The sequence below is a fragment of the Siniperca chuatsi genome, linkage group LG6 (genome assembly GCF_020085105.1).
Source record: "Siniperca chuatsi isolate FFG_IHB_CAS linkage group LG6, ASM2008510v1, whole genome shotgun sequence".
In the NCBI taxonomy this organism is placed as follows: Eukaryota; Metazoa; Chordata; class Actinopteri; order Centrarchiformes; family Sinipercidae; genus Siniperca; species Siniperca chuatsi.
Genome location: NC_058047.1, coordinates 30,587,950 through 30,615,856, shown reverse-complemented (window position 1 = coordinate 30,615,856; position 27,907 = coordinate 30,587,950).

Sequence of the window (27,907 nt, the reverse complement as noted above, 5' to 3'; positions counted from 1 at the left end):
AAGTGCATTTTCTTTAAAATGTGTTCCATCAGTAAATGACTCGTACCGACTCTCTTGAGGAGTGTATGAAGAGTTGAAAGCTTTCTCCTGTATATCTTTAACACTTAATATCTGTGACAATAACTGAAGAATGGGAACATATTGTAAGGTTCGATCTTCCTTCTTGTCCAGAATGAATTCGACAGGCTCAGCCACATGAAATTTCTTCTTAAAAAACTGCTGTCTTTTGTAAGATGTGGCAAGAGGACCATCAGCTCTTAAAGCTGTGCTAACAGGACTCACTCAACTGTTTGACTAAATCTGAGATGACTAGGTCATCAAGCACACAGTCATGTTTCCTTAAACATGTGTGTCTTTTTTATGCCAGGACCTGACAATGAATGACAATTTCATCCTCTTTCAATTCTTCCTTTTCATACTTTCCCGAACCGTCATCTGCTCCCGAACACTTGTATGCATCAGAACAATGTGCTTCAACAATATCATCTGTAATATCTTACTGATATTTTACGTATGTACAATTTGTGCCCCAAAGTCAATCAAAGAATGTGCTGTGTGTTGTCGGGATCTGTGTGATGCAAAGGTTCCATGCACATTTGTGTAAAAATCGCAGTCTTTAAAGACACAGTGCACAGTGCTGTTTCATTTTTCCTAAAATGAACTCCAAGATGTTGGAAATAATCCTTCTCAGTGGAGAAACAAGAAGTGCATAGTTCACAGTTTAAAAAAGTACTTCTGGTGTTGATTTGTCAGTTGAATGTGTCCTTCTCAAATGTGATTTTAGGGCACTACAGGTTTTGAAGGATCAAGGGCAATCGGCATGTATGCCGGGAAGAAATTCACTGTGGTTGTGTCTTAATCTGTAGTGCCTCAAAAGTTAATTTGTTTCAGGGGCAACAAAGGTACAACTATTGCAAATCCATCCCATATAATCCAGATGCTAGATCTGAGTACATCCAGACCCTGTATGAGGAGCAAATTGGGTGGTCTCTCTGAGGGTGGTGGAACTCAGTTTGGAGAGTCGTGATATACCGGTAACAGTCAGGAGCTCAGTTTCCATTTGGTTGTATTTGCCTCTCTGTCTGTTTCTCCGTCCTCAAAAATGTAAAGAGAATATAGTAGTAGTCAGGTTCAGATTTGATTCTCACAGCCTCATTAGCTTGAATTTTAAATAGGAATATGTATGACTTTAAAATGGTGGAAGTAAACTAATAAAGTTGTTTTTTTTTTTAGCTAATGTAACTGCCACCATGGGATCAACAAAAATAGATTACCAAAGCAATGGGGACAAATGTAATTGCAGACTCTGAACAGCTATCAACATATGATGCATACATGTTAGAAATTAAGTCACTATAGATTTGACCATGCTGTTTTTAGTAAAAGGGTGAATAATAATAATAATAATAATTGAAAAAAATCTATATATTGTTTTTACTCTATCATTAATTTTTGAGAGGACTATCAATTTGCTCTGTGAAATGTAAAAAACCAAACTGGGACTTTGCCATCTGAAATGAATGGCCCATGCGCTGAGTTAATACAACTCTACCCCTACTTTTCAAAATGTGCATCATCAATTGCTGTCCACTAAAAGTGCTGTTTTTGCCACTGACAAAAGGATCTTACTCTTTAACAAAAAGGTCGACCTCTGTAGGGATCCTTCCATAATGTTGTCATGTTGTAATCTGAGCATGTCAGTGGCAAAACAAAACAGTGGCAAAACAGTGGCAAAACAAGCACGTTTTGTGGACATAAATTGAAGGTGCACAATTGCCCATTAACTTTACATTGTAGCTTGTTTCGCCTTGCTTAATGCTGGACCAATTTCAAAGATTGTTGTTCCCATCAGTCACTTAGACACAGAAAATAGGGTCCAGGTTGAAAAAAAAAATGTGTTACTCTTTAACATTATTCAGGCAGCTCTAAAAATCCATGTGTTAACGTTAGCTTACACTACATGCCTTATTTTATAGCTGCATGCTAGCGTTAGCTTCAAATTGCACTATGACCAACTATTTTATCGCAACTTGCAAAGTTTCAGTTACACGTGAAGCAACTATAGCCATCTACCAGCGTAAGCTTCGCATGGCATTAGAATTAGAAGTAACTTATAGCCACATGGTAAAGTTAGTTACATTACTCTGGCATCTAGGATAAATCCACGTACAACGTTATCTTCAAATTACATGTAAAGCCTTGTTTTTGTACAACAAATAGAAAACTGTAAAGACTGTGGTAACGTACCTAACCAACTACTTTCCTAACTTTATTCTTACCTTAAGTTCAGGCCACGTGTTCCTCTTCGTTTGGAATGCAAGGGGTTTCCAGACCAACAAAACACAAAGGGAAGTTGGAGGAGTCAGCACGGCTCCTCACACTTCCCAATTATTTTATAATTTTTTTATACTGAGTAAATAAAACAAGCTTATTGTTTGTTGTGTGTGTACCTAAGACGATTGGCTGGGATTACTTAGATACATTTTTTAAAGGAAAAAATGCACATTGTCTTGTGTTTTGAATAAATGCAGAATAATTCAGAACTAGATATTGTCATGTAAAGATCCAAACTTAACATTTTATTGTTAATATCACAGATTTAATTACGTAACATTTACATCCACTCAGATTTTCAGTGCATGTCCCTGTGTTCAGTGTTCAGTTATCTCTTGGTATTTATCTGTCAAATATCTGTAAAAACATTTTTGAATGTTTATGGATCAAGAATATTTTGGATGACTCGTCTTGAACTCGGGGTTGTAAACATAAATTTATCCAATAAAGTATTATTTGTGGCGACCAGCTCACCCCTCCCATCATTTAAAACCGCACTTGACCATTAGTTTTAGGTCTTAGTACCTAGCAAAGCAATATCATAGTAGCAGATGTGTGTTTGGATGTCAGTTGGAAAAAACTTCCAAAAGAGTGTGATTGATGTCTAATTTACATTTCTTTCTTGTCCTCCTACTCCTTATCTAACAATGTTCGTGAGAGGGGTGTGGGTCAACTAGACTGTCAGTCCAAATGCAGTTTACTGCTATTTCCACAGTTTTTCCTGTCAAGGTCCACATGTAAAGTCGATCTCTTTGCCCTTGATGTTCTCTGTGTTCTACCCTGAGCGTCCATGGTTGCTAAATCATGTCCACTACTGAGTGATCAAATCTAATCCCTTAATCTCTATCATAATTATACCCCTCCTACATATTCTGTTTCTCTCATAGACCACATGGTTACAATTAACAAAACCAATTGAACGCAAGGAACTGGGTACATTTGGAGCTCCCTGAGGCTTGGGTCCCCTGGGAGGTTGCCTGCTTTGCCAAGTTGGTAATCCAGGCTTGTCCCCTACCCCGTGCTATACAGCTAAAGGTTTACATGGCCCAAAAAATCCAGTTTCTTCAGCAGAAATGTACCCGTGTTAATCAGGTTTCTCTTGCTAATAAATAAATAAAGGAATTTGTACTCTTTGTTTTGCTCTTTTCCATAGATTGTTATTGACTACACTCAATAAAAAATATGGTTGGACACCTCATGGCCTCAAGTTTCAGGTTCAGTACAATGCAGCCATATCGAGGCCAGTGTCAGGGTTACTACAGGACAGTGAGATGTTCTGCAGCACATGTGCCGTACTCCTCACTACTCTGTTTACTTTCCAACCAAAACACTGATTACACACACACACACACACACACACACCAGCACGTTGACATCGCTATCACCGTCAGCACTTCCCCAAGCCGTACACTGGTCCAAAAAACACTGCCAACACACCACTACACAGACCCACACATACATACACACTTTAGAGAGACACACTATCAACAGGAAACATCTTTTGCAGAACAGGAAGTGCTACTCTTTAATTGGTTGGGTGTGATTCTGTCTCAGCCAATCAGGGAGCTCTTATTTTAGGGGTATGTATAAAAGGATAGAGGCTGCTCTGATGATGGTCAGACTGAGGGTGACATTTCTGTGTGTGTTCACAGTTATGACTCACAATTTCCCTTTTGTCTTCTTAACACTGATTCATTTTTTGAATTAAATGTCACATGCAGTCAAAAGAATTTAAAGTTAAAAGTTTAAAGCTGGTGTCACTGATCTAACATGCTTTAACATGAAAGCCTCTAACACAAGCCATCCCCACAGCTCATTTTCATTTGGCTTCATATTGTGATGTGAGGCTCTTGCTCTACTGTATATGTGTCCACAGCATAGCAGCACAGTTCATGATCAAACTCCAGACTTACTCATGTTGACTGTCCGTTTGATCTTCAATAGCTTTGAAAAGATATTTTAGATGTAACTTGTGATTGGTTAAAGGAACAAATGTATACTGTATGTACAAATGTAAATTATTATAAATGTATTTGAGTTTATATAACTCCAGGCCGAACCCGACTGCTGGCAGAACCCGACCTCTGACTGCAGTGGTCACCTACAGTAAAGGTTAGAGAAGCAGACTTGTGACAGGAAGCTTGCAAATTCAATCTCCTGATCTCCAGGTGGGTAAAGTGAAAGAACAGTAGTTGCCCCTTTCTCATTACTACCACTGGAGTGCCTTTGAGTAAGGCCCTAAAAAGATTAGCTGGGCATTTTGGGAAATACACTTCTTGCCGAGAGTGAGATGAGAAGATGGATATCAATTTCATGTCTGTTAAGTACAGAGCTGGAGTCAGGAGGTGATTATCTTATCTTAGCATAAAGACTGGAAACAGAGGGAAACAGCTACCCTGGCTCTGTCCAAAGTTAAAAAAATATCTGGGGCCAGATGTATTTATAAAAGAAGAAGCAGTGAGAACCTCATCCATACTATAGACCAGGCATACAGTTTTCTGGAGAAAACTGTGGGTGAAATGATAAGGTGGACATGAAATATAAGGTGAGAGTGTAGTAAAACATTGTTTAGGCCAATTCCTCTGATTATGTTATTATTCTTGCAGTCTACAAAGCGATGTGTAAAATGTCAAAGGCACATTTATAAACTTAATCTTAACCGTGATTCTTTTTATTTGCATTTGAGCCATAATTTCCCTGTTAATGATCTTTTAATTTGATCCTAAATTGTGAAGCACTTTAGTGAACGTTTGTTTCAATATGAGCACTATAAATTAATTGCTGCTCATCTTTGACATTTAACAATAATGATTGAGATGTCACTGCTGATAATGTTTTACAGGTACATGTTATGAATTAGTGGTATGGGCACTATAAATAGCCACAGCTGTGCATAATGACAGCTGCTCTAGTGCTATTGGAGAACCATGCATATGCAATGCAATCTGTGAAGTTGACTGAGACTGAGAAGTCTATGCTATTCTTCTCATTGACAGGTCTAATAAGTGGTGGAGCGGGCAGAAGAATTGATACGCAAACTGATGTTTAAGGGTGTTTCTACATCCCTTTATGGCCAACTGGGGGAGTGGAAATGGGGCTTGTGCACATATGCCCAGTTCCACAATGATTGAGATTTATAAAACAGAACCAGGCATATGTTCGGCTGTATATATCTTACAAGAAGAATGCATATTTCTATTTTTTGTGAGTACACAGTTTTATGCCCCTGGAGACTAATGTTTAAAAAACTATTGCTTATGTATGTTATGAAAAACACTTTCTTTCAACACAGCACTTCTGTGCAGTGTCTCCACTGATGTCCTGGAAACACGATGACGACAAGGCTCAGGGAAGTCACTATGATCGGCCAAGAAAAATTTCCAGCACATACCAAAAACTCAAAAGCAGTGTGTCTTTCCAGAAACAATGTCCAAGGTAGTCAGGATAATTTAGCACACTGAACAGAATTCACTGGAACTACTTTTTACTGAAGAAATATATATGTCCCTATATAACTGTTGACAGTGTATTTTGTGGCTGTAATGGCCACACCTGCTTCCACACAACTGATTTAAATGTCAGTAACCCTCCTGCTCACCTTAGTTTTCTTCATAGTTTACACTTAATAGTAAGTAAGTAAAGCTTTAAAAACACCACCACCCACACAACTGAAGCCACACTTATATTTTTGTAACAATAACTTTAGTAAAATGTTAATATAATAGTATACTGTTAGTAGTATAGTATTAATATATTAATTATATAATGTTAGTATATTCACATAGTTTCATATAATAGTATCTATACTATATACCACTAGTATAACATTAATTCCAATTGGACAATACAGCTGTTTAATTTTTGTAGGTTTTGTTCCTTAATTAAAACCTTGTGTAAGAAACTAACTTAGTACTAACTTAGCGTATCAGTAATCAATAATCATAACCATTCATGCATAACAACAAGTTCAATATTGGAAAGTTTACTGTTGCACGTCAACCTTTTTTTAATGTCACGCCCCATCCAGGCTGTGTGAAAAGCGCATCAACTTTATGAAAAGTTGAACTTGTTTCAACAAAAGGTACCCGATATAGTTAAATACCCAGCTAGCCAAACCCAAACCTTATCTTATCCCTATTGTCTTCTGTCTTAACGCTTCAGCTGCAGAACCTTGACTAACAGTTGAACTGGTATCACTGGGCTCACTGGGCTGCTCTTTCTGCTGCCTTCGGACTCACTAGGCTGAGACTGGTAACAGCGCCAAATGAATAATGTTATTTTAAAACATTCTGCTGCCTCCACCTCAAGAGACCATCTTTATGTTTTTTCTCTTTTTATTTGTCCACCTTGCTCCACTCCTAGTTATCCATGTAATGTCACTCCATAACAGGGATGGGAAAGGGGCGGGGCCCAGGTAAAGTTAGAATCAAGTGGACCAAAAGTAATTGGCTGGGAGAGAGAGGCTGACAGATATAATACCCAACCACAGTGTGCCGTCACCCAGCAGCCCACTCGCCTGGGCCAGTTAGCCACACTGATGCGTAATCAAATGAAAGACGCATTTCTCTCACTTTTGTTTTTGCAGATGCGCTACTAATGAAGGCACTGAGTCCAAAGGCCGGGGGAGGGGTTTAAAGATGTGATTGGGCCCGTCCAGTGTCAAGAAAAAAAAAACAATGGGCCAATCTACCTGTTTTATGAGACAGGGATGGAGATCTATAAAAAGGCTTTCCTATAAAGATGGGTTATAGAAGCTGCTTAAAGCAGTCCAAATCTGTAGTTTGGAGAAGATGATTCCAAAGCGTTGGGGCTAAAACAGGGAAGGCACGATCACCTTTTGATTTGAGGTTGGAGCGGGGGATGGACGAAAGGCCGAGATTTGAGGATCAGAGTGGTTGAGAAGTGGAATGAGGGACGAGGAGATTGGTAATACTAGGGGCTAGATCATGCAGAGCCTTATATGTAATCAACAGGATCTTATAGTTTATTCTGAATTTCATAGGAAGCCAATGGAGGGAGGCAAGAACAGGCTAGTTCTAGTTAGTAGCCTGGCAACTGGCGTTTTAAACTAACTGTAAACAATTTAGAGCAGCTTGACTGAGGCACGTATAGAGGATTTTACAATGATCTAGATGGGAGAAAATGAAAGTGTGAATTGATAGTTCGAGATCCGTAGAAGACAAGATAGACAAGAATATCTGATTTTACCGATATTTCTTAGCTGAAGAAAACAGGTCTGGACAAGCTTAGTAACCTGATGGTCAGAAGTCATATACTGGTCAAAGATGATACCAAGATTCTTAGCGGCAGATTTGATATTAGAGTGGTTCAATTTACTGATCAACTGCAGTGGCAAAGTTATCAGGTCCACTTAAAAGTATGTTTTGTAAGGTTTAGGTGGAGGAAATTATGAGACATCCAATCTTTGATGGCAGCTAAGCAATGATGGAGGGCAGACAGTTGATTCAGGTTATTGGGTATGGCAGAGAAATAGATCTGTGTATCATCGGCATAACAGTGATACGACACGTCTTGAAAGCGGCTGAACAAATTACCCAGAGGAATCATGTACAATGAGAAGAGGATTGGTCCAAGGACCAACTCCTGAAGGACTCCACACAGCAGGGTAGCTGAGGAGGACACATGATTGTTGATACAAACATTAAAATATCTATTAGTCAAATCAGAATGAAACCAGTTTAAAGCTGTACCAGAAATGCCAACCCAGTTATGCAACCTATCAAGTAAAATGGCATGATCAATGGTATCAAAAGCAGCAGACAAGTCCAGTAGAATGAAGATGGAATATTCACTTTTGTCTGCATGCATAAGAATGTCATTGGTCACTCTTAATAATGCGATCTCAGTACTATGCTTGTGGCAAAATCTGGATTGAAATTTGTCAAATTTTTGACCCTCAACCAACATCAGGAAGGATGGATTTTAGAAATGTTGTGGGAACTGTATCACAGGGACTGGTGGAAGGACACATATGAGCTACAGTGTTAAAAAGGAGGTATGAGCAAATTCAGACAGAGAATCCTTCGGCTCACACCATCGATCTTGCCAACAAAAAAACATAAGAAGTTTTCACATTAGAAGATGAGGTGGGAATGGCAGGAAGAGAGGGATTTACAAGCTGGTTAATAGTACTAAACAAAAATCTTGGAATGTGTTTATTACTATTAATCAAGTCAGAAAAGTAGGCAGCTAGCACATCTTTAATCTGGTTCTGTTTAAACAATAGCTCTTTCATAGGTGGTGAACTTCAAGTTTAGATTTTTTCCGTCTATGTTCGGCCTTCTTATATTCCCTTCTTTGTTGTATAATGTCATTGATCCAAAGGTTCAGTAGCTCATTTACTCCATGTTTAGTTTGTTGAATTTTTACACATTACATTCACATTGCACATCAGCAAACAGACACATGATTTTGTTTCATACACCATCCTCATAGTTTATTTAGTATTAGTATTAGTTTCTATTTGTAGTGCACACATTTAGTTAACTTCTGTGCAGTCACACTTTAGTTTGCCTTAATTAGCTTTGCCTTAAACTGTTCTAATTTCAATTTCTTTTGAGTTACCAGTGCTGAGGGTTCCACTGCTAGATGGACATCTTGCTAGGCCTGATGCAACCCCTAAAGCAGAGCTGTTAAATACAGGAAGTGGCCAATCAGACAAGTCTAACAAGTCTAAGAATGTACTCTATGTAACTGTGCTTTTTTTGTCACCTTCAAGTATACATAAGTGTACTCAATGAGTTTGCGAATACTACTTGAGTACTACTTGGGTATACTTGAAGTGTATATAGTATGCTAAATTGGCACAACCTTTTACAAACTTTAAGTGTACTGAAATACACCTGTAAAAATCATGATTCGTGAGTATTCGAAACACACTTGCAGTACAAATGTATTATATCACCAGTGTGTTGGAAATATACTTAAAAAGGCATTCAATTGATAGTAGTGGAGAAGTGTATTTTGAACACCGTGTTATCATACTCATTACTATTATTCTAGCATGCCTCTGTAATTTTTCAAAGAATTTCAAATGCACTTTCTGACTGTATTTAGTACTTTTAAAGTGTGCTATTATGTTACAGTTTTTTCCATTTGCTAACAAGCATTGTTCAATACTGAAACCACATTTTCAAAACTCTTCACACAGTCTGCATTATCAGCATGAATGTTGGCCAAACAGCTAATCTCATCTACAAAACTCACTCAGACCAACATAACACTGGCAACAATTCTCATACAGAAAACATTTTATTCACAACACACTGACCTAAAAAACACTAACAACAGGAAGCATTACATAATTGATGAACTTTTTTAAAGTTTCAATGATTTTCCACATAAATCAGTTCTTGATACAGAATACTGTAACACAATTTCACTTTATTGAAAGCATTTGTAACACGAATGAATCAGAAATTAATCAAAATTTCAATTTGTTATATGTATATAGTACTTGAACATTACAGTTTTTTACAATCGCTATGACAGTTTTTTCGATACATTTAACAATTTTCCTAAACTCTTAATGCACCAACACACCTAAAACACACATTTGGCAAAATGGTTAATTTCATGCTCAAAATCACACATTGTAAACTAAACCCCAAAACTAATTTTCAAAATACAATACAACACAATACACTATGTCTAACAAAACACTGCAAACATGTTTTAAAATCAAATAATTATTCAAAACGCTAACTCATGTTCTCTTCCAACAGGAACATTTAGTCAATCATAACACAATGACAAAAAAAACAACTATTACTATCATCAGCTAAAATTACAGAAACTGCATTATTTTATGTGTCAGGTCTGCCCTTATACAATAGACAGTATATTGTATTGATCATAGATTGTGTTTTGCATTGTAGTTTCTTTTGAAGCCTCTCTACATTTTTGTTTTGTTGGGTTTAGTAAATGCATGCATTTTGTTTCTTTTGCTGCAGAAATTCAATACAAAAAATGAATGACCATCTCAGAGTAGCTTCATAAAATGTACAGTTTATGTAAAAAAAAAATACAGACACAGAATTGCTGCAGTGAAGACTTTATTTGCAAAAGGTTTACATTACTGCAAGATATACAGAAAAAGAACCGGAATTAACAAAGTAATCTTCTACTCTGCCCGGTCTTCTGCATTTGGCCACATGTTCTCATTCACATCACACCTGATAGCTTCTCTGGCAAGGCACCGTGGGAAGAATCTTTTGGCATGCCTTATCCACCCCTAGCAGTGTTCAGCTGTGATGTCTTGGCATGCAGCATCCATTGCATCCAGGAGGGACATTTGGTCATGTGGATGATGGTCAAAAACCTTCCATCTCCAGGCTGAGAAAAACTCCTCAATGGGGTTGAGGAAAGGGGAGTAAGGGGCAAGGAAATGGGACATCATCCTTGGATGGGCGTCAAACCAGGCTGTGACTGCACGGGAATGGTGGAATGCCACATTGTCCCATGTGATAACATATATTGGAAAGTGGTCTCCCACCTGTCCCCTTTCTACCTCTGGCACCAGTCTTTCGTGCAGGTCTTCTAAAAACAGGAGAAGGCGATCGGTGTTGTAGGGGCCAATCTCACATTTATGCAGGAGTGCACCGTTGTTGGAGATAGCAGCGCACATGGTGATGTTGGCTCCTCTCTGGCCCGGCGCGATAACTGTGGCCCTTTTGCCAATTATGTTTCTCCCACGGCGACGCCTTTTCGCCAAGTTGAAGCCAGCCTCGTCAACATAGATAATTTCATGTGGGACTTGACTCCAACTCCATGACTCGCTGAAAATATTTAGACACAGTGTATGTAAATGCTGTGCTGTGCTATATATCTACTGTTTGTTCTAATGTACTCCAGGTTTATAGAGTAGTTTACTGCAAAACACACTGTGTATAGTACAGTAATGACTGTATTGCATAACCTTACCTGGACCTATTGGTGGCGGAGTTCTTTGATGCGCTCACTGTTCCTTTCAAAAGGAACTTTGTACAGTTGTTTCATTCGGACTCTGTGTTTAGCTAGAGTCCGAGAAATGGATGTTATGCTGATTGCTGCAATGTTCCCAAAGATAAGGTTGTCCTCTACAACTCTGGACTGAATGTCCTTCAGTTTTATTTCATTGTCAGCAATCACCATGTTGACAATAGCAAGTTCCTGTTCTTCATTCAAGAGCTTTCCTCTGCTCCCTGAGGGAGGTAGACGTTGAATCCTTAGAGGGACAAAATACAGTTACATATTAGAGACCGGAGGCATACAGTCACTCTAATACAGTAAATGGTAAAATTATTTACACTTTGCTGTAGGAGAAGCAATATCCTACCTGTTGGTTTCTCTGAAAATACGGACAATGGATGCCACTGTGTCCCGGCTGAGATTTGGCTGTACTCGTTCACCAGCCTCTCTGTATGATAGCCCGTGGTTTATGACATGGTCAATGATAGTAGCTCTTATTTGATCACTTACCCTAGCTCTGGTCCTTTGAGCGCCACCACGCATTCTAACTCCTCTCCCTTGTCCTGGTACTCGTCTTCCTCTCCCTCGTGCAGGCATTTTTCTTCTTTCTTTCTTTCTTTCTTTCTTTCTTTCTTTCTTTCTTTCTTTCTTTCTTTCTTTCTTTCTTTCTTTCTTTCTTTCTTTCTTTCTCTCTTTGTGTTGCTCTATATTGTTCCTTTTCCACACAAGATCAGCCCAAAGAGTCCTCTTTTAGAACATATGATTAAGCGATTGAAAAAACGCAAAGTGTGGTTCCTAGATGGGAATCAGCTGTGTTTTATATATTTGCACAATTGCAATAAGCTGTTTCTCATTAGCAATGGAATAAAATACAGGAAATATATTTGTGTTTCAATTCACAATATGAACAGCTGTTCACTTTGACTTTAGCCTATATAAGTTATGTTTAGAACATGATGTTATCTGTTCTGACATACAGTGTGAAAGCATTTGCAAATGCTTTTGGTCTTGGTTGAGCTTGTGTGTAAAAGAAGTTCAATCATTTTAAATTGGTGTTAACTGTATGCATTTTGTATCAAAGCAACAAGAAATGTGTTAATTGTATAGCCTACAAAGATGGATGTTGTGCTAACCGTGTTAAGCGTTTAGGAAACTTGTTAAATGTATTGGAAAAAACTGTCATAGCGATTGTAAAAAACTGTATAACCAAAAGGTGAAAAAAGAGGGAAAAAACTCCAGGGCTGCAATGATAATAAAAAAAGAATAAATAAAATACATTCTACACATACTGTAGTAACATTTGTAGTTGTTCATTATAGTAAATTACAGTGATGGTTCTAGTCTAGTCTCTCTTGCATTTGGCCACAAGTTCTCATCAACATCACATCTGATGTCGTCTCTGGCAATGCATCTTGGAAAGTACGTCCTGGAATGTCGAATCCATCCCTGGCAGTCTTCAGGAGAAATGTCTCCACACCCCGCATTCATTGCCTCCAGTAAAGTCATCTGGTCATGTGGATGGTGGTCATAAACCTTCCACCTCCATGCAGAAAATAACTCCTCTATGGGGTTTAAGAAAGGGGAGTATGGAGGCAGGTATAATACTGACATCCTGGGATGTGCCGCAAACCACTCTGTGACTGCAGCAGAGTGGTGGAATGCCACATTATCCCACACAACAATGAAGAAAGGGGAGTTTGATGCCCTTTGGCTTCTCTCCTCTGCTGGCACAAGTCAAATATGTAGGTCATTTAGAAATGAAATGAGCCTCTCTGTATTGTAGGGGCCAATGAGTGGTTTGTGTAACAGCAAACCTTCATTGGACATTGCTGCACACATCGTGATGTTAGCTCCCCTTTGGCCTGGGACCTCCACAGTCGCTCTCTGTCCAATTACATTTCTTCCCCTGTGTTGTGTTTTTGCCAGGTTGAATCCAGCTTCATCCACAAAGATAAAAGTATGTGGAGTTCGTCTGGCTTTCATCTCCATTACCCTCTAAATTGCAAGTTGCAGTTTCACAGTAATTGACATTATGCATCAATGTGTATGTACCCTGTTTGGTTAATGAACAGACATCTTACCTGGACATATTGATACCGGAGTTCTTTCACACGTTCACTGTTTCTCTCAAAGGGTACAGTGTACAGTTGCTTCATCCTTATTTTATGTTTCTCTAGGACTCTGGCAATTGTTGTTGTGCTAACCATATTCACATTTTCAAAAGTGCCATTGTCTGCCAGCACTCTCTCCCGAATTTCCTGCAGTTTTATTGCATTGTTGGCAATTACCATATCCACAATGGCAATTTCTTGCGCATCAGAAAAGATTCTGCCTCTCCCTCCTCTCGAGGGCAACCTTTGGATCCTACAGTAAATCACAACTATTACTGTATTGTAATAGGCTTCAAAATGTCAATATGTATAAAAATGTACACATTATATTGTATTTTACTGTAATGTATAATTCAGTTATCATTAAGGGATGCTCATCTCACCAGTTGTGTTGTCGGAAAATGCGTACTATTGATGCAACTGTTGAACGTGGCCGATTTGGTTGCACCAGCTTCTCTCAAAGAGAGACCATGATTTACTACATGGTCAATAATTGTTGCTCTTATCTCATCAGTGTGTTAGTATTAGAAAATTGTGCTGAAAATACACAGTATTTTGCATGTTGTGGAGTATGAATTTAATTTTAATCGCCATGAACCCTGTTAAGTATAAAATCATCATCAAAACTATTTGGAGACCAACAGCAAATAAACAAATGTGCACATTTGGAAAATTAGTCAGTAATGTAGTCTCTGACGTATGTTCTTTCATTTGGTAGAGGAATTTCTTCATCAAAGGTCATATGACAGATATTTTGAGTTTTAGTGTGCTTCTCCATGCATCGCCCATAGGCTTCAGTAGAACTGGCACCAAGCAGAGCATTAGATGTTGGTATGATGATGTAATGAACCTTCCTTCTTTTTAGTTTCCTTGAGTCTGGGGGCTCGATTTCAAATAATAACCTTCAATGTATTTGGCTACATTGTGATTAGATGTCGATTGGCAGGCACCCAGTGATTGGATGTGAGAACTACCACAGCGCCGATGGCTAGGTCGATTGAATAATTGATTATTTTATTTTTGAATTTTTCTTTTTAAGAATGCTAGTTACAGGTTTTCTCAATTGCTAAAACACTAAAACCCATTGGCTGAACAAAGTTCTCAATTGTCTGACCTCATTAAGCTAATTGTGCAATCAGTTGTTAATACCTTAAACCGTTTCACATGGTAAAACACAATTTGCAGATCTCACTTAGACTTTTCAGCAAAACTCTAAACACATTCTCATTCTCAAAACACATTCTGCACTCTAATGCACATGTCATCCATACTGGTAAACACAAGTGGCAACAATCAAATACAAATAGAGAACACATGTCATTGATTGAACACAACCACTCAAAATTGATGTAACCTGTTTCAAATGATGTGACACAACCAATATAATGTGATAGACAACCCTACAGAGTAAATCTGCTGTAAGCCATGAATTTAGCCTGTGGTGATATAGGTGAGGAATCATGTCAGGGCTGGATACAGCACACAAGAGGCTTCTTCCCCCGTTGCCTCAGGAGGGACAATATTGCTTGTGATGTCGACGAAGTGCTCTGGCCTGACCCAGCCCAAAGACAAGAAGAAGTACACTGATCGCATGTTTACTCCTTTGATTTTTGTGCCTTTTAGTATTGTATACTGCAGTACAGTGCATTGTAGGCTGTAAACTGTACAATGAACAAATTGTATGGCCCTGAACATTGTGCTTTCCATTTGTTAACAGTACTGACTGCTCAATAGATTTTGACTGGTTGCAGGTTTATTTCAACAAAGAACAAGAATTGCAGTATCACAGAGACAAAGGACAAGTTTGTAAGATGCAGGGTGCAGTACTGTAAAAATAGGGGTACAAGGAGGAAAAAATTGCAAATAGCAAAGCAGAGTAGTAATTTCTGATCAATTTTGAGCTACTATGATAGAACATGTTTCCTTTCATCAAAAGACAATGACGGAGAAATATTACATTTGTTTTGAGATAAAAAATGTACTTCTCCCTGAGAACTATGTTTTGAACAATGTGTTTTCTGTTTTTTGGTGTATTGTTTACTGCTTGATAGTGTATATCATTTTGATCACTTTGTTTATGATGTGAGAGTAGTGTTTGATTTTGAACACAGGTATAACTGTTTTGAGGCGAAAGTTTCATTTTGCGAGAGTCAGAGGTTTTGTAAATAGTACTTAAAGGTGAGGTTTTGTGTTCAATGGTTTCAGAAAATGGAGCAAGGTTTCAGTAATTGTGTTTTAGCAATTGAGAAAAACTGTAATATAATAAAACTTTATTTACAGTTTTTTCTAATGGCTTGAGCACATTTTTTGTTACTATTGGCTATTTTTGCAAAACTCTACACATAAATAAGAAAACCCTTCACCAAATCAGCAAAACATTTTAGCTCTTTTGCAAAAGCTAATAAACCTTGCTTAACTCTTCAAACCTTCGTAAAAATGGTATTTTCGTATCAAACAGTTAACACAAGCCATCACATTAATAAGCACACGATGCGCCAACTACACACTGATGGTATGAATAAAAAACACATCTGGCTTTTGCTTTCTCTGTGCACAAGCTATGACGGTTTGAGGTTATACTTTTGTCATAGTCCTGTAAACATACAGGGATCCAAACTTCAAGTACTGGTGTTTATTTACACATATCAAAACAAAACAACAAGTGTTTTTTTTCCAAGACAAAACACAAAATAGTAATTTCACTGAGAAAAAAAAAATCAGTTTACATCGTGTCGTCTCTCTGGGTCCGGCCACAAAATTTCGTCTACATCACATGCAATGTCCTCTAGTCCAAGGCACCGGGGAAAATATCTTCTGGAATGCCGTATCCAGGCCTGACATGATGCCTGGTCAATATCCCCACATGCCTCCTCCATTGCCTGTAAAAGGGCTATGCGTTGATGGGGATGACGGTCATAGACCTTCCAGCGCCAGGCAGAGAAGAACTCTTCAATTGGATTCAAGAATGGAGAGTATGGGGGGAGGTTGAGTACAGTGAAGAGCGGGTGATCTATAAACCAGTTGCGGCCCAAAGCAGCCCTATGGAAACTAAAATTGTCCCATATGATGACATATCTGGTCTGCTCTGGTCTCTGAACATTAGTGAGCATGTCATGTAAGGTGTCCAGGAATGTAATAACGTGTGCAGTGTTATATGGGCCTAGGGTTGCATGATGGTGAACAACACCATTTTGACTAATAGCTGCACACAAAGTTATGTTACCACCACGTTGTCCTGGGACATTGATTATGGCACGGTGTCCAATAATGTTCCTGCCACGTCTCCTTGTTTTAGTGAGGTTAAAACCTGCCTCATCCACAAAACGCTGCTCATGACCCATGGCATCTGCCTCTAGCTCCATCACTCTCTGGACAAGACAAAACAAATGCAGCACAGCAGGCTCATGCACAGTACTACAGTATGCACTTCCAGATTCAGTACCAATGATACTATAGCTTACCTGCACATAGTCATATCGCAGTTGTTTTACACGTTCACTGTTTCTTTCAAAAGGGACTCTGTAGATATGTTTCATTCGGATTCTGTTGCGGGCAAGTACACGACTTAATACAGAAATGCTCACATTGTGTATGTTTTGGAAGGTGGTGTCATCCTCTATTATGCGCTGCTGAATTTCTCGTAGCCTTATGGAATTATTTGCAATCACCATATTGACTATATGGGTCTCTTGTTCTGCAGTGAACATTCTTCCTCTGCCCCCAGCATCTGGATGTCTTGCAATTCTGTAAAGTAACAATTTCAGTATTTTTACATGTATGGTATTGTTGTGTTTCGCATTAGAGTATGGCAGTGCTACAAAACTTAGTGCAAAGTGACTGTACTAACCGATTTTCATTTCGAAATGTGCTTATGATGCTTGCTACAGTGTAGCGGCTCAAGTTAGGCTGAACCCATTGGCCAGCTTCCCTCAGGGTCATTCCATGGTGGATTACATGGTCCACTATTGTAGCTCTGATGTCATCAGTAATTCTATTTCTTACTCTTCTTACCCTTCCTCTTCCCTCTCCTCGTCCTCCTCTTGCTCTTCCTTGTCCTCTTCCTCTAACTTCACCTCCTTGTGCTATAAGAATCAGGGTTAGGGTTTAAGCATTCAGAAAAAACTGTAAGTCTCTTCTCAAAACGCCTTTTTATCGGAAAGCATATCCTGATCTTAACTGAGCTGTCTGTTTATTTTATGCCTGGATACGGCATTCCAGAAGATATTTTCCCCGGTGCCTTGGACTAGAGGACATTGCATGTGATGTAGACGAATTTTTGTGGCCAGACCCAGACAGACGACACGATGTAAACTGATTTTTTTTTTCTCAGTGAAATTACTATTTTGTGTTTTGTCTTGGAAAAAAAACACTTGTTGTTTTGTTTTGATATGTGTAAATAAACACCAGTACTTGAAGTTTGGATCCCTGTATGTTTACAGGACTATGACAAAAGTATGACCTCAAACTGACATAGCTTGTGCACAGAGAAAGCAAAAGCCAGATGTGTTTTTTATTCATACCATCAGTGTGTAGTTGGCGCATTGTGTGCTTATTAATGTGATGGCTTGTGTTAACTGTTTGATACGAAAATACCATTTTTACGAAGGTTTGAAGAGTTAAGCAAGGTTTATTAGCTTTTGCAAAAGAGCTAAAATGTTTTGCTGATTTGGTGAAGGGTTTTCTTATTTATGTGTAGAGTTTTGCAAAAATAGCCAATAGTAACAAAAAATGTGCTCAAGCCATTAGAAAAAACTGTAAAAGAAGACACTGACTCAGACAACCTAATTTCTTCAGGCAAGTTGTTCCAGAGCCTCGGGGCCCTGATGGCAACAGCTCTGTCCCCCTTAGTTATCATCCTGGACTCAACAGACAGGAGACCCCTGCCCGAAGATCTCAAACTACGTGAAGGTTCATAAGGGATTAAAAGGTCTAAAATATAGTCTGGAACCAAGCCATGAATTGCCTTAAAAGTAATCAATAAGATCTTAAAATCAATTCTAAAACAAACAGGGAGCCACTCTAAAGAGGCTTAAACAGGTGTGATGTGATCATATCTCTTGGTCCTGGTTAAAAGCCTAGCTGCTGATTCAGGACACTGAAGAAGAACCAACTGTCCTCAGCTATCCTGGTGAACTTCTATCGCTGCACAGTAGAGAGCAACTGTGTCACAGTCTGGTATGGGAACTGCTCTGCTGCAGAGTGCAAGGCACTGGAGCAGGTGGTGAAAACTACCCAGCGCATCACAGGGACTCCACTTCCAGCCACTGAGGACATCCAGAGGAAACGCTGTCTACGTCGAGCCCGCAGCATTCTTAAGGACTCCTCTCACCCTGCCCAGAGTTTTCTCCCCTGCCTTCCAGCAGGCGCCTCTGGACAAGGACCAGCAGACTGAGAAACAGCTTTTTTCCCAGAGCTGTCTTCCTACTGAACTCTGCCCCCCGCTGATTCCACTGTTCCCTCATATACCTTAACTTAAATGCTGCTATGTTGTTTCTGCTACATGTACCACATGTTCATTTGCACTACCGGACTATTTATTTATACATATCCTGCATCATTTGCACTCCTATATTGCATCATCTGCACTCCAGTACTATGTACTGAGTAATGCAATAACTCATCTACTGCACTGTAAACTATTCCCATAAATTGCACTACTTTATATTCATTGCGCTACTGTTCTGCCCAGTCCAATTCTTTATTGTACATATCCAATCCATTATTGTACATATCCATCAGTATACTTCTGTGTATAGTAATGCCATCTGTGTATAGTAATGCCATCTGTATGTGGTGTCCATAGTACCACATAATACTGCTCTATCATTTATGCACACACTTTATATCCTGCACTTGTTTATTGCACTTCTGGTTAGACCTAAACTGCATTTCTTTGCCTTGTACTTGTACAAGTGTAATAACAAAAAAGTTGAATCTAATCTGATCTAATAAAGTTTTGGTGTAACAATCAAGTGTGGAAATACTTTACCCTTTACTAAATATGCAAGCCTGCACCTGGCCTAAATATACGATTGGATGTGCACACAACTACCCTTCTGTAATACAGTATGTGAAAGCACTGTATATTAAATATTATCTGCCAACACATAGACAGATCACATATTTGAGAATGTTGTATCCTTTCACAAGCTAATTAAATTAAGAAAGAATACCATCAATATGATGAATGAGCCGATCCTCTGTCCCACGCCATATAATAAAACCATTATCTGCTTGTGGTGTTAATACTATCTAGTTTTCAATAACAAAAGTAAATCTACGATTACCACTACTGTAAGAGGACTCAGCAAATCAGCATCCCATTAGAGACCATTTATTTGTTCATCTGAAGCTGTTAACAAAACTCACATTAAATAAAAATAAATGTCCTGTTTGACTGAACATTGTCTGATAAATGACCAGAATCAGAAAGAAGAAATACAAGTGAAACTGTTGAGAACATTCCATCACGCTGAACATGAAAATCCTGTGGGGATTCTTTAATCTTGTTTACATTTGTAAGGAAATTCCTTCTTCATGTTTTAACTAGCATTGAGCCAGAAACACACAGTTCAACAATTCTGTTTCACCTCTTTTCAGCCATTACAGTGAATTTCTCACTGTGGCATGTGTGCAACACAATACAAGGATAATGTTGTGCAGTTTAGGTCCTTCATGTGTGCACAAGGCACTGCTGAAAGGTAGTTAAATACCTATGAAAATCTCATCTACTCTATCTGTGAACATGGGATGATGTGATGTGTCACTAAGAGACTCTGCTGAGGGCTTTAACTACAGAGATATACTTCAGTGTAAAGTCAGTGACCAAACACATATAGCAAGAACAGCTTCAACATTAAAGTTCAGCAGGTCCATGGCCAGATTAACCTGCTAGAGTGTCAGAGGGCAAAATGAGCTCCTATTAAGGGACAGAATGAAAATTATTAGGGTGAGGAGAGGGCTGACTCTTACATTTCATTTTATTAAAAAGCAAGACCCTCCCCATCATTTTTAATTTTTTCCCCCCCGACATAGAAAAACAAACTGCAGCACCATCCCCCAATATCTCAAAACATTATATTCATGACAAACATAACAAAGAGGTGAAAATAAGCCACTGTCTAATTTTAATAAAGATTTGTTTAATAAGTGCACTACCCCCTTTGTCCAGTTGGCAATCCAGCCTTGCTTCTGACAGTGTAGAAGAAGGCTTGGATTTGTTAGGTTAGGTAATTGTTGTACAATGTTTGTTAGTTTTGTATGAATTGCAGCATGGGCAGGCAAAACGCTGCATAGATAAGGGATGGCAAGCATTGGCAGCTGGCTGTTGGACATCACCATGTAGCCTACAGAGCTTTTAATATTAAAGCATACTTCCTGTTTATTATAACTTTACTCTTACCATTATTCCTATAAAATTATAACCAGTTATAACCAGTGTCGGGCAAGTTACTAAAATTTAGTAATTAATTTAGTTACTAGTTACTTCTCTCAAAAGTAATTTAATTACTTTACCAATTAGGCCTACTGTCTATAAAAGTAATTAGTTGCAGGAAAGTAACTTTTGCATTACTTTGTCTGCTTCAATTCTCTTTTTAATGCAATATATTATATTAGTGACAACTGTCAAATTATACAACAACAACTTGTCAGTTGCAGGACATCCATTCCTGGGGCAGTTTGTGTCACAGAGGGTTGGTTTACAAGGTACAAGACTAATACTCTCCTGTACTAAATTACCCTCTGTCATAGCAGGAAGCATCAGAGCAGATCTGTTGGTGTGATTAACAACATGTCAGCTCATATTAACACAGTGAGAGTGAGAGTGTAAGCACAGACAAGATGACAGACCTGGCAGGTGATTTATTCTTTCTTTTGCTCCAATGCCACTCCTTACCCTTCATTTACTGCTCATCTCTTCCCTTCCCTTTCCTTTCTATTATTTTCCTGTCTCATTTGCAGTGAGTTCTTTGTCACGTTCTGGAATTTTTTATATACACATATACAATCTTTAGTTATATACACTCTTATATACACTCATGTTCTGCATTCAGAAAATGTTGCATTCAACCCCATTGTATGTCCCTTGTTTCCCAGTCCTTTTGAGTACCACTCTGCACTGATATATTCATTCGATATATGAGAAAAGCATTCTGTCATGAGTGTATTTTCTGATGCAAATTAATAAGCAGACCTGTCTCGGCCATCTTCCATCAGGGTTCCTGATCGGCACCAGTATCTTACAATTTGGCCTTTGACACTGAGACCACAGTGTGTAAATGGTAAATTTACACTGTACTAATATAGCGCATTTCTGACTACTCTGACCACGCTTTAACTACATACCCACTGATGGCAGGTGCCAACTGCTCATCAGTTGAAAGAAACTAATCATTCACACACCAAGGGTTTTGGGTGCCCAAGGACACTTCGACATGTGGGCTGGGAAGCTGGGATCGAATCAGCAATCTTGCGATTGGCGGACGACCCGCTCTACCACAGCCACAGTTGCCCACAATCAAGTGCCAAAGAAACACAGACAGAACAAAAGTCAAAGATACTGTAACTTCTTTTTATTTGTGCATCAAGTAATAAGGTGAAATGTAACAATACTACAAGACTGTGGTAAGGCTAGCAAATTAATGTGTCTGCTGTGGATCTGGCCAGCTGTCGAAAGCTTTTGGAGAGGTTGTTGACATACTGTCATCTCTGATGAATGTAAAATCCTTATTTGTACAGTAGTCTGTCTGCTTGGAAAACAAGTGGAGAATGTAGAGCAGAAGCTAACACAGCACATTACTACCTCTGCCTCCCTGCAGGAAAACTATCTACTGAAAGAGACATCAACCTCTCTTGTAATAACCAATTGGGTTCTGTACTTGGTCCTAATATTTACAGTCTACATAGACAATATTATTACACCAACATAGACTTAAAAAACAAAAGTGTTTTATTCTCAAGAACCCATATTTTTTTAAACTTTTTTTTTTACATCTTCCCGGCAATCATACACATAGTGGTACTGAAATTGAAGTTGTTCATCTTAAGTATCTGGAAATTTGGTTGTACAGCAGTCTCACTTTTAACCTCATGTGCAACAACTGGCACAGAATCTGAAGATAGAAATGGGTTTCTTATATCGTACTAGAGCATATTTTTCTCTTGATGACAGGAAATCCCATTGTGCAATCAACCATTATGTCTGTGCTTGACTATGGAGATATCTTGTACTCTCATGCTGCTCATTCTACCTTAAAACAACAGTTTATCACTGTGCTCTGCATTTCATTACATTGAAAAAGTAGGCTGGCCCTCACAAGCAACAAGATAAGAACTACACACTATCATGTTTGTTTACAAAAGCTGCCTCTGTCACATATCAAGGCTGAACCCAAATGCAGACACCGGACAAGCAGGTAAGGTAAAAAACAAGTCTTTTATTGTTGAGACAGGCAGGGATAGTGAGATGGTGGCTGGCTGGTGTTTGAGCTGAGGTGAGGGGGAGGAATCCAGGAGGAGGCTTGGCAGTAGGAATCCCACGAATGTGAGCTGGCGGGCAAGCGAGGCAGGCAGGCAGGTAATATGTGAATGACATAACGGCCAGGACTGGCTGTCGGTGCAAGGTTCTTGTAGGGAAGTGGCCATGGCTTGATGGCAGGCAGGTGTGCTGATTCCAGATGATGGGAAGGTGTGCAGACAGAGAGAGAGAGACAAACGGCCAAGCGTGGCCAGCTGCAATGTTGCAGAGTCGCCGTTGAAGTGTTGCTCAATCACTCAATCATTGACGTAGAATAGCATCAGCTAACTAAGCGAAATAACACAGTACCACAGTTAATCATTGTGTATTTAAAAATGTACCTGGCTGGCACATTAATGTGTCTGCTGTGGATCTGGCCAGCTGTCAAAGCTTTCAGCTGTCAAAGTTGTTGACATACAGTACAGTCATCTCTGATGAATGTAAAATCTGTCTTTGTTTTTTGTACTCAATGAAATATTGCAGGTGACTATTGGTGTTACAGTTAAACTTTCTTCTACTTGCTCCATCCAATCAGGTCATTCCTTAACCAAAGATTTTATCTCAACCTAGATAGATAAATTCAGCACTGAAATAAAAATAAAAGATAAAGACCTTTCCTCCTCAAGAGTAATTTTCTGTTGAACTATAACTCCATTTGCTTTTATGAGCTCACCACCTCTTGTTGATAGTCTTATCTGTTGCTGTTGCCTTTAGAAAACACTTGCAGAGCCTTGTCACGTAGCCTGCAGGGTTGGGAGCACATCTCCCAGAGGAAAATGCAATCAGAGATGTTAAATGATACAAATCAGTTCCTCTGCAATACTCTAAAGTCTTTCAATTCTACAGAATCTTTATAAAAGCAACATCCAGTCCACATAAAGGACCAATAACAAAGTGTTACATCAATACTAAATACCAGAAACTTGCCCTGTAGAATGTAACCTTTCATGTCCTGGATGTAGGCTATTAGGCTTTTCTGATTCTGATTCTGATAAACAAAGCAGACATTATACTTAAGGCTATGTCTAAAGTATAAGTGAAAATAAATTTTAATTTCAAATAGAATGTAGAGGAAACACTCTGTATGGGCTGATTAACCCGCTTGAGAACCTCAGGGCAAAAACCCTGTTTGTGGTAATTTAGTTTAACGTAGTTAAATGTATTTAGAAAAATGCACCATGTAAATCTTGACAAAACATGTAGATAAGACCCTGCCTCCCAAAAAGTTAACATTCTTCTCTTTTGCAACAGCTGTACATTTTGAAAGAAACATAATGTCACCTGGATTACATTTTTTAGCAACAATGAGGAAACATATCTAATGAACAGATCTACAAAGTCGCAAAATGTTCATATGGAACAGATCTGCAAAAGTTTCACTGAATACATATTCTATTTGTTTTCCTACAATATCAGCTTGTGGCAACTAAAGCATGATTCACGTCTCTATGGTTATGTTTAGGCAAATCAAATCACTTGAACAGAGGCCATGAATCTTATCTTCTCAATCAGCTTCTTAATTTGAATGATGGGATCCTACATTAACACACCATTTTCTGCCACAATTAGAACAGTTTTGGTTATTTCACATGAGAGATTTCTGTATTTTTTTTTCTGTACTCCTCTCACTTGTTTGAAGGGAAGTTTCCAGGTATCAACCATTTCACATTGTCTTTATCAATGGAGGGAGTATGCGTAGTTGGCATTGAGATAGATCTGTTGCCCTGTGCGCACTAGCAAGGACCACACTATCAACAGATGCGTTTAACAAAAACGAAACGATTATGAGCAAAGCTTGAACTCTTGCACTTCTTCAGTCTGTTGCTGCTTTGTGGGGAAGCTTCGGTGGGGAATCCCCAGGAACCTACGGAGTGTAGGAAGGGAGGAAAATAGGAGAAAGAAAGGGGGGCAATATACAAGAGCGAAAGAGGTGGAAAGAAAGTGGATTGAGGTGCAGTCCTGCTCCTGAAATTCTGCTAAACAGCTCAAAATCACTAGCAAGGTCAATCACTACCAACAGATGCGTTTGAATGATTTATTAATTTATTAACAAAAATGAAAGATTATGAGCAAAGCTTGAATTCATGTGCTTCGGTCTGTTGCTGCTGTTGGGAAGCTTTGGTGGGGAATTCGCTGTAGCACCCTGGCAGGATGGACCCCCAAAAACCTCCAGTTACTTGAGACGTGATTGAGCGGGTCTGAGATCCGAACGAATGTAGCAGTGATATGCTTGAGAGGACCGATGGCCCATTATTTGTAGTAAGTGGTCGGGGATGCCATTGCAGGAGCTGAGGTGGCAGCTATGATTCTGAAGGAGTGACCAGAGTACTGGACGAGAGAAATGTTGGACAAGGAGAGTGCTGGTGGAACCAGAGTCAAGTAGCCACTGTTGGGATTCAGGTAGGGCAGGTTTGGTTATTAGTAAAATATCAAGGGCATTTAAGAATATTAACACAATTATTAATTAATTATCAAAAATATTAATATGGATTAACAATTACAGGGCACCACCCTGGGATCAGGGACCAATAACCAAACATGAAAAACTGTCTCAAAAGGTGGCTGTCCACTTAAAATCCACAGATCCAAAATGGCGGGCAGACCCAAATTCAAACAAAGGGGAGAGCCAAAATGGAGGACAAGCTCTATTTGTACTCAAGATAATGTTGTGTGTAGATATTTATACTACCACGCTATTTGGTTAGTTTGAGTTGTGTGTGTAGGCATGTATACAGTGGTATGAAAAAGTGTTTGACCCCTTCCTGATTTCTTATTTTTTTGCATGTTTGTCACACTTGTCACATGTTTCGGATCATCAAACAAATTTAAATATTAGTCAAAGATAACACAAGTAAACACAAAATGCAGTTTTTAAATGAAGGAAAACAAGGAAAACAAACTCCAAACCTACATTGCCCTGTGTGAAAAAGTGATTGCCCCCTAAACCTACAGGGGTGGCCCAACCTAAACTGGTTGCGCCACCCTTAGCAGCAACAACTGCAATCAAGCGTTTGCGATAACTTGCAATGAGTCTTTTACAGCGCTGTGGAGGAATTTTGGCCCACTCATCTTTGCAGAATTGTTGTAATTCAGCCACATTGGAGGGTTTTCGAGCATGAACTGCCTTTTTAAGGTCATGCCACGGCATCTCAATAGGATTCAGGTCAGGACTTTGACTAGGCCACTCCAAAGTCTTCATTTTGTTCTTCTTCAGCCGTTCAGAGACCCCACAACAACATCCAAAGAACTGCAGGCCTCACTTGCCTCAGTTAAGGTCAGTGTTCATGACTCCATCATAAGAAAGAGACTGGGCAAAAATGGCCTGCATGGCAGAGTTCCAAGACGAAAACCACTGCTAAACAAAAAGAACATTAAGGCTCGTCTCATTTTTGCCAGAAAACATCTTGATGATCCCCAAGACTTTTGGGAAAATACTCTGTGGACTGACAAGACAAAAGTTGAACTTTTTGGAAGGTGTGTGTCCCATTACATCTGGCGTAAAAAGTAACACCGCATTTCGGAAAAAGAACATCATACCAAGAGTAAAATATGGTGGTGGTAGTGTGATGGTCTGGGGCTGTTTTTTTGCCCAGTCTCTTACTTATGGTGGAGTCATGAACACTGACCTTAACTGAGGCAAGTGAGGCCTGCAGTTCTTTCGACGACGTCCTCTGAGAAGTGAAGTTATCTGATGGCTGGAGGCCAGACCCGAGCTGCTGGTTAGGAGTTTAGAGAAGCTAAAGCCGCAAGGGTAAACTTTTGATGGTATGTGTTTTGATGTCCATCACAAAATGGGCATAGTTAACAAAACAGGTCATGGTTCCGAGATCGATGGATGGGAGGTTATGTTGTACTGGTCGTGAAGGTAGTGGAAACGCTCCCAAGCTGACAAGGAAGATGAGATGGTTGAGGGTGATATGCTGTTGATGATATCCCCAAGAGGTACCAAGTCTCTGAACTTCTGTTCACAATCTTCAATTGTAGAAACCCCCAAAACCTGACGGAAGGAGCAGGGTCAGTGTACAGATGGATGTTGTGTGGGTGAGTCAGTTGTACATCCTGTCCATCCCGTTCCATTTGGCGAGAAGGCAGAGCCAAACACAGAGTTTGGCACAGCTTCGACTGTCCAGGGAGATCAAACGGTTAGTTTATTCACTGAAGATGTAAAGCGATTGAGAATGCCCTTGGAGAATGATACATAGGTGAAGTTGAGGTGACCTAGGAGGGAGAGAAGTTGGCGTTTGGTGCAGCATGTGATGAGGAGGAAATTGGCTTCGAGTGGGCAGGAATAGAGCAGGAAGAGACTGGGTGAGACAGGGCACCACATGTGGAGCATGGTAGGGCTACATGGATCCAATTCAATGCCTTATAGTAGAATAGTAATTATAGTGTTAAGTCACTGTCAAGTGTGCCCAGCATGTGTCCTCATTGACCTGCTGAAGATGGGCTGTGGCTTGGGAGGCAGAGTATATGTGATATGGTAGAAACCATTGCCTCCAAAATGGAGGGTCAGATTAAAGATGATGGCCATGTAATTGTCCATTTCCTTCTGGTGAATGGGAAATTTGAAGAAAATTGTATCCCGGTTCCAGGTTCCCCCTGCTAAGGCTTGCTGCTGTGGTTGCTGAAACTAGACGGCATGGGGCACTGGCACACTGGTGCCTTAGGCTCTAACTGACATGAGCTGCTGGGAGACGGAAGATACTGGCATCTAAGTGTCAAAAGTCCCTACTGAAGCCAGCTGCTATGGATATGGGAGGTGCACGCCTGATGGCGCTGGCATCCCGGTGCCAGGAGCCCCAATTAGAGCAAGCTGCCGTGGATCCTTAACCTTGCTAGGCTAACCCCCTAACCCAAGATCATGAAATCACCTCGTTGGAGTGTGTTGTGAGGCTGTAGTGGTAGAGACGATGGCGGGGGCTGGAGTTGTCCTCAGAGGCATTGGAGTTGGGGAACTGCAGCAGCGGCGATGAAC